Source organism: Falco biarmicus, chromosome 1 (genome assembly GCF_023638135.1).
Source record: "Falco biarmicus isolate bFalBia1 chromosome 1, bFalBia1.pri, whole genome shotgun sequence".
NCBI lineage: Eukaryota > Metazoa > Chordata > Aves > Falconiformes > Falconidae > Falco > Falco biarmicus.
This window is the reverse complement of record NC_079288.1, coordinates 30,002,137-30,010,873: the sequence shown is the minus strand read 5'-3', so window position 1 is coordinate 30,010,873 and position 8,737 is coordinate 30,002,137.

Sequence of the window (8,737 nt, the reverse complement as noted above, 5' to 3'; positions counted from 1 at the left end):
TACATACTGGTGCGAGACCTGAAAGAACATCCTCGGGTCTGCGGGCTAGTGGGGGTACAAACCCGAGGAAGTGCACCGTCTGACTTTGAGGATGAGGATGCACATTTGCAAGACCTCCGGCACAGTGGAAGAGAATCAGGAACAGGTAACTGTGCTGGGCCACTGTGGGGAATGCCCAAGGGGCTAGAAAAGCAGATTTATAGCAGCTGTGTAGGGGACACCCCTTAAGGACATTAGCAGAAGCAATGTTTCAGCAGCACAAAGAAATCAGAAGCGAGGTGAGGTGCAGAGATGAGTAATAACCAGCTTCATATGGGACATTTGGCAGCCGATCCAAGCGTAAGGGTTTGTAACTCTTTCTGGGAAAACACTGGGTAATGACAGCTCCAGAGCCACTGGGAGTGGGCTGATTTTCCCGTGGAACAGAACTGCAAAGGTATAAGCCAGCTACACAGAGGACTGCTGAGGTCCCTGGGGCGAGAGCCCAGGCCACTGCCGGTTCTTTTGTCTCAAAGTATCGAGCTTCGCAATGAAAGCGGGAGTTGTTTGCTCGCGGCACATTCTGCCTGGGGTTGTGCGGCAGCTGCGCTCCTCCTCGGTTAAGCAGCAGGGTAGGTAAGATCTGGATGTGGGGTCACGTCTGTAGCACTGCGCATCTCTGCAGTGACGTCCCGGACATCGCTGAGACTATTATCAGCGGGGCAGACATGAAGCGTCAGCTGGTTGTGGAAGGAGAAATGGTGCTAAAGGATTTATTGGAGGCAGTCGTGGGCTTTTTTAGCAGACCGCTGGCTCTATCTTGGACCCCAAAACACTACTCTCACGCTGGATGGCGTGGATTTGCTGATGTGGAATGAATTCAGCAAGTGTGACTAGAGTAACTGTTGCCTTAACGTGTGCTCAGGTTGCCGTCCTGTGACACAGAACAGCAGCCTGTTGCGTAGGGATCCAACTGCGCCAGACTTCTCTCTGGTAGGGGATGTAACTCTGCTTTGCTTTACAGATGATGAGCCCGTCACCCTGCCGTGTCAAAGTTGTGGCTTGCGGTACCCTATCTACGAGCGGATGGATCACGAGGTTTAGTATTTTCTTGTATTACCTACTGACAAATAATGATTTTGAAAGCTCTAGTAACGCAAACTAAACTAAAGGCCCTGGAGTTGCGCAACAGAAATGTTTGCCTTGCACATCCGAGTGATGTTAAAACCAGCATGTGTGGCTCACAGCTCAGGTGGGAGAGGAGCAGAGGCGTGTAACCTGTGTAGGTAAGAGGGGAAGGAGGCAACGCAGGCTGTCCATCTAGGAGATGGAGGAATGTCTCGCAGGGTAGATGTGAAGAGAGAGAGAGAGAGAAAGGTTAAGGACGTGAATCTATCGGGAGCTCAGGCTAAGCGAGGAGCGGTGGGTTTATGAAGTGCTGAGTGCCGCACAGCGCTCAGCAGGGGATTCAGACGCTTCTCGATATTGCTGCCTGGTATTTCTGCTATGGAGAGAACACCAGGTCTTGGTGCTGCTGAAGCTGTTACTGCTGTTCAAGAACACTGGACAGGTACCAACTAGACCGCTTGGTGCTTTAATGCTTCCGTACACCTAAAGAGCAGAGTCGGGGAGGGGGGTGCCCGCGGAAGAGGCAGTCCTCTGGGCTTCGCTGCTAGGACAGAGAAGCTAGGAAAACGCTACGCTCGCTCATTTTCTCTTTCACGGCTCTTTTGCATTCTTACAGTCCTAACTAGTGACGTTGTGTTTTGCTGGTTGGTTCTTCTGGGCCTTTCCTGTCCTAGGTGATAGTAAAGTCAGTATGAATAGAAATGAGATCTGACAAAATCTCATAGCTTACCACGTGTTAAATGGTCGTGCTGACAGGAAGGACAAGTCCCATCCACCTCCTATGGCAGCTGGCTGGTGGAAGACGACTTTATCTCACAAAGATAACGGATGCTTTCCTTTCTAGTTCCTATTTTTGTTTTGTGGGTTTCTGTCGTCTCCTTTTGTTATTCCTCGATGCAATTAACCGGCAGGAAAACATGACGTTATAACAAGGATAGCCAAGAGGGGCACTTCTGTGGGCAGCATGACTTGGAAATCACTGTTAAACTGATTTTTGTCTTTGCATTTGGTTTTTAAGATGCCACTCATAGCAGGCCAATATCAGGAACCTGATCAGAGCTACCCTGACAGGACTCTAGGGCTGCTTTCCCCATGCTTGGCACTGGCTTTCCAGGGTCATGTGTAGGTGTGAGAGGCACAAGCATGAACAGGAGCAGGTAGGGTTGTTGGCTGGCTGGCGGCAAGGCCCCAGCTACGGGGTGGTTCTGTTCAGCAGGACCGGCTCATGCTGCCAGGTCCAGTTTTGCTCAGGTCCTGTGATAGCCAGTCATTCTTCCTAAGCTCTGGGTAAGAGCAAATGCACGTGTCAGCAAACGATACCTACCTCTTCCGAACAAACAGTTCCCTACTAACCTTCACCTTGCTGAGGGGGGATGCTCTGCAGTGCTTTTATGGGGATAAGTCTGAATAAACTGTCATGGAAACAGACAGACATCTGTTTTGCTTTAGCTCGTCTGTGTGCTGCGCCCAGCAGCTGAGGACTCCATGCCTCCTAAAGCCAAGAGGCAGAGACAAGAATCAGCAGAGCCACCCTGGACACGAAGCAAGTGCCAAGGTATGGGCAAAACACAGACTGACACACGCACGGTTTTCCTTTACGTTGCAGGAACACTGGGCGTGTTCCAAGCTCAGTAGATGTTGTTACCCTGTTTGGTCTCCAAAACTTACAAATCTTCGATCCTCCACCATTTTATGCAAGAAAGATGAAATCCTTAGAACTCAGTATCCTCAAAGATCTTGGTTGCAAAGCTGTATGCTGCTGGAATGGCAGTTGGCTCTACTTTTGTTACCTGAATGGTCTTGAATCTCTCCGGCTGCATTGACTGTTTCTGTGAAGCGCTGTGTTTGTGTCATCTGAGGAGATGTTTCTCCTTGGCGCACAGGTCGCTGCATGAAGAAGGAGCCTGGACCTCCTGCAGAAGAGGCCCAGCTGCCGAGGAGACCAAGGAAAACGGCAACCGGCAGGAATGCACAGCTGCCCGCTCCCACCTCACGAGGGAAGGCCAGGAAGAAGGCGGCCGGCAAGAGGGGCAGAGCGAGGAAGAGAGGGGCCTGTGAACGTGCAGGTGCGTCACCATCCCCTCAGAGGCCTGCCAAGTGCTCCCGCTCGGAACCCTTCACGTCCGGCCCATCAAGATATTCTCCGAGCCAGCCAAGGTAACACCTCTGCCTTCCGTTCCAGGCAGCCGCGCCGGGGCTGCCCCGAAGGGTGAGGGGCCGGCGGCGCTGCAGGAACAAGTTTTGCTCTGCTGGGAGCAGGGGCGCAGCCTCAGCCTGGCGCACTCGCGTCTTCAGGCGGCAGCGACCCAGCAGCGGCGGCAGTGACAAATGCATTTCAGTCCTCTGCCTTGTCCCCTTGCGCTGCAAACCTGGGTGCCCTCATGTGTGCTTGCAGCTGAAAGGGTGTCACTCCATGTAACGCGGCTGGTGCTTATCCGCGTGTCAAACAGCAAAGGTAGACTTTTATAGCCAAGTAGAACGGGCAAAAGGGTCCCTGGGAGACAGTGTCGCAGAGCGCCTTGGTCCCTGTCCAAGGCAGCGCCCTCACCTGAGCTTTCCTCTCTGCTCTTTGAGTACAATCTGGTGGTTCTGCTCCAAAAGAAGTGGGTCAGGGCTCAGGAGAAGCTTCCTCACAGCCCCCGCAAAGTCTCCCTGGTGTGAAGGACCTGTGCTCAGTTAGCAGTGAGAGCGCTGACGTGGGTGGGCTGGCTTCCTCTGAAAGCATCCCTCTCCATCCTTGACAGCACCAGCAGCGAAGGAGAAAGCAGCCTCAGGACACAGCACACGGGCTGCTCCATGCAGCTGCAGGCGCTGGATCCAGAGGTGAGGCAGCCAGCGCAGAGCAGAGCAGAGCGCGTGGCGTCGCTCCCGCGTCGGGTGCGCTACGGCATGAAGCGCTGAGGGCTGACGTGCTGTGGGCTCGCTGCACGCTGGGCTCATCCTGAGCGGGGCTTGCTGGGAGGAGAGGGCAGCGCCTGCCCTGCTGCTCCTCACGGCGCTTTGTTCAGGGGCGTGAGCTGATGTTACAGCCCTTCCTGCACCAGCGAGGCTCTTATCAGTGGCTTCCACTCAGGGACTCTTTGCAAACAGCATTTTCACTTGTTCTTTTTCCCTTTCCCTTTAGCTGATGACCAGGAGCCAGGCAGCTTCGCAGCCACAGGGGAACGGACCCAGCAACTGATAAAGCCACGTTCGGCCCTCTGCGGACTAATTCCATGCAGTAGAAGTCATTTCTTTTAGCATAAGAAAATTACTATGTTGCCATGTCATTGAATTTCTACAGATATTGTCATTTACAAATAAATTATTTATTTTTGCACAGGAGAATTCCTATATTGCCACGTCACTGAGTTTCTACAAATTTAGATAGGTATAGGCAGTTATAGTTAACAGCTGGCTATAGGCATAGGCGGCTACAGGCAGTGATCACGATATATACAGGTACTTTTAGGGTGTTCAAGTATACTACAGGTTTTCACTCCTATGATCTATACCAGTAGCACCCCACGCTAGCGGCCCCCACCGTGACCTTGAAACCCCCCTGGGCTGTGTTTCTGTGCCGGCTCTTTGAATACACCCTGACGCAGTGTTTCTGACCCCCTGAGATTTGAGCCCCTTGTGCCAGTCAGTCTCGAGCGGAGTGAGGCCCCCACGGAGCCGTGTGCCGCAGAGGGGTGTCCGGAGCTCCCCACCTGCAGGAGGCCAGGCTCCTTGGCTGGCGGCTGGAGCATGCCCGAGGTGCAGCGGGATGCGGGATGGAGGCCAGTGGGAAGGTGCCGGGCTGGTGCTGGGGCACTGCCACAGCCCTGGCTGCTGAACCCCTCCCTGGAGCCCAGCATCGCATCCCCCCAGGGCCCGGCCCAGCAAAGCCACTGGCGCCTCGTGGGGACGGGGAGTCTGCGCCTCCGCCACACATCCTTGGGGGTCACCTGTGTGCCCAGGACATGGAGAGGGGGGTGGCGGCAGCCGGGGATAAGCTCTGAGCCGGGGCTGCCCTTGGGGACACTTGTTAGTAGTATAGACTCATGTAGTATGCAAAAGTTTACATTCTAAAAAGAGTTAAATGTTTTCTCCAAATACAGTGCAATCCCCAAATGACATATGGAATATAGTAGGCTAATGTCAGAAAATGACATCTCTGTTCAGTGCACTATCAGCATGAGGTCAAGGGATTCTGAAGGGTCTCGTGTCTTTTACTCTTGAGAAACTCTGACTCAGATGTATAGGATGAAATTCAGCCCAATTAATGAATGGACTCCCTCTTCTGATAGGTTTCACGTTGATTTTCCCTGACTAACCAGGCTAAGAAAAGACCAGTTGGGAAGTATAAGTCAGAGGATGTTATCAGTTCCTTCTGGAGTGAAACCCAATCAGGATGTTAGCAGAGCGAAGTAAGAATCCCCAAGAGACAGAAAAGTGCTTTATTGCCTTCAGAGCACGTTCTGACTCATTGTTAATTGACAGGAGCCAAGTTAGACAAGGCAGGAACACAGCGATGGCAATACACAGAGCCATAGGTTTGCAGTGTAGATTCTGCACTGACGGCGTGAGCTGGGGCGTAAAACGCATGCTAAATTGTCCAACAAGAACCCCAAAGCACGGGGGATCCCAACACCCTCCCCAGAGCTTCTTGTTGTGCTCGGGACGGTGTAGGTGGCCCATGCCCACGTCTGCGCACTACCCAGCATCTCTGCTCTGAAAACAACAGGGCTGATCTCTGCTTTTACCAGCCCCTTCCCAGGGAGTTCCCGCAGAGTCAGGAGTGCAGCCTGTAGCTCTCCCAGTCACTGGAAGAACCTGAAGTATCTCTTTCCAATTTTACATGCTGTGTCTTTGACGATTAAACCTCGTGGCTCAGCCTAAATCCAGTTGCTGAGTAGCTGAGTAGACATCTAGAATATAGACATCTTTGCTATGGCCTTCTTCCCAGTTTCAGTCTGGCAAAAACACTTATTTTCACATTTAGCAGAATGGCCCAGACCTCCTACTATTTTATTTATTTATATTTGGCCCTGAAAGGGTTGGGCTCAGATCCAGGAAGGTAGTTAGGATCTTGATTTCAGCAGCGTATAGATTCTTTATATATTTATAAATGGTGCTTTTGTTCTCTTTCAAGGTCGTCCTGAAATTGCTGATACGTTAATACCTGTGTATATTCTGAAGTCTACCTCATACTCTTCCAAAACGGGTTGGTAACAGATGACAGGTATTTTTGAGGTGCTTATCAGGTTTCTGGTTTTCTGCCCTCAGTGTTGTGCTGTGCCTAGACTCCCAGCACGCAGTAAAGTGTCTGCTTCTAGGGCATTTCTTGCATGTAAAGAACCTGGAGGTACAAAACCACGACAGTCATATAATTAACTGTCATGTGTGTTGTCTTCTGCACCAGTTGCAATTCTCTGCTTCCAGTTGGCATGGACTTCTCTGGGTCCCCTTGTGCTGTTTCTGGTTCAATGGGTCTTGTTTCTGCAAATCTGGGGACATTCCTCTTTCACTGTGTGAGTTTCCATCCCGTGTTCACCTCAAAATTGCTTCTGCAAAGTGCTTGTTTTTTTCTTTCCACCCATTCTTCACAGAGGCTCAGAGGCCTATTTTATTGCCTGCCTTTGGAAGCCTGCGCTCAGGGTTGGCCTTCATATGAGGTCGGGATAATTTGGTAATCTTCCCCGGTATTTAATTGATTTCCTGACCTGTCTCAATGGGCCTATTTCAGGTACGTTCATCTCTCCAAATCTGCAGCTCTTATGAAATTACACAGTATTTCACCCTTCTTGTTTAAATAAATGAAATCACGTCTACTCAAAGAATACATTGCATCACGGCATGAAATATTGATCTCATCCACATTAAACTTATAAAATTAGGACAACTGTGAGGTTTCTGGAAAGATCCTCTGATGAGGGTCTGAACTGGACAGAAGAAGCGTGAGGGTACTTGTGTTTCCTGATCTGCACTAGAAACTGCACAATATGTCTTACTCGGATATAGGTATTTAACAGCAATCTGAACAGTATTTAGAATAAACAGGAGTCTTTGAGATGCCAAAATATTAGCAGATCGTGGGTTTCTCTCTTTTTAATTTTTTTTTCTGAAAGAAAAAAAAAAGGCATAGCCTTGAAGGACACCTGGTGTTACTACGGACCAGTCCTTAACCTCACTGACCCTTATTTTTCTCTTTACGTCACTGACCCTTATTTTTCTGTCTTTACTTCATCTCACAGCCTCAACTTGTCACAGCTGACGGCTTTATGACCTCTTGTCATTGTAGGCCTTCTCTCTTCATGTTTTGCTACTAGCTGTGTGAGGCTTTTCTTGCAATGTGTCACTGCTGCTTTTTCTTCTTTTTCCCTTTTTGATTTTTTTCTTCCTCTCTTTCTGCAAATGCTTTTGATTTTGATTCTGGTTACTTGTATCCTCACGCCACGTAGAGGTTGCAGAGATCATGGATGTCAAACAAGCCAGAAGTTTCTTGTTCTAATGCAGACTCATTAACCAGCTGTGAATATACACTGTGAATATAGGAATTTTTTAAAACTTTCCAAAATCTTTAGATTTCCTAATCCATTGTTGGATCAATGGATCATGGTCAGGTCTCAGCATACCGCACAGATTGCCGTGAGGTATTATTACAAAACATTTATCTCACAGGTCCCTGCATTTCATCGCTGATGTTAATTTCACAGTCTGACTCCAGCTTTGTTACCTTATGAGGCCATAAGCAAGGTAGTGCCATCATCATCCTTTTTACTGTTAATGGGATCAGAATCTTCTTTCGAAGGGCCTCTAAACTAATTTAATCTAAAGCAGAAAACATGATTTCATTTTTAAGGTATTATTACTATTAGTAGGTATAAAGCACGGCTTAAAAAGGTTTGAAAATGGTCAATTCCGGTTAATCTTATTCAGGCTAATTTCCTCCAGCTATCCTAATCTAGTCTCCAAACTATTTTTAGTAGTCACGGAGGTCCCATTCATGCCCACTTTCTCGTTAAAAGCTGCTTGATTTTCCTTCTTTTCCTTCCCGCTTTTCCAAAGTCACTTTTGAAAGAAAGGAAAACCGGTTTTCCTTGAGGCAAGACTAGACAGAGGGCAAGGGACATGGAGGCATAACCCACTCTAAGGAAGGCCGTAATAGTAAAACTGCTGCTAATAAATGAGAAGCTCTGACAGGCTTTCCTAGAAGCCCAAGTGTAATCACCGAATTCCCAGCCCACCCCTTCCTCCTTGAGCAGTAAGTGGGTCAGTCCATTTTAAACTGCCTTTTTCAGCTCTGCGAGAGGATTTTTGGTCCCTTCTCAGGTGATTTGGCTGCCCATTTTCTTTCTAGATGCACAGGTTGCTTTGGGTGAGGAAGGCTGCTGGGCTGCTGGTGCTTTTTTATCTTAAAACGCGTAATACGGCGACCACCGACGTGACACGCCGGTCTCGCCTCAGCGCTGAGGGGCCTCCCGGAGGGACCCTCCCTCCCGCCGAGCAGGATGAGAGCTCTGCTCCGATTGGGCACACCTCCTTCTGATCCGGCTGTTCATTGGTGGACAGGGAAGCGCCTTTGCGAGAGCTCTGCGGCAATTGGTTCTTTACGGTGCCAGCTCTCCCGCCGTCAGCCCAGCCGTGAGGAGAGCAGGCTCTGGGC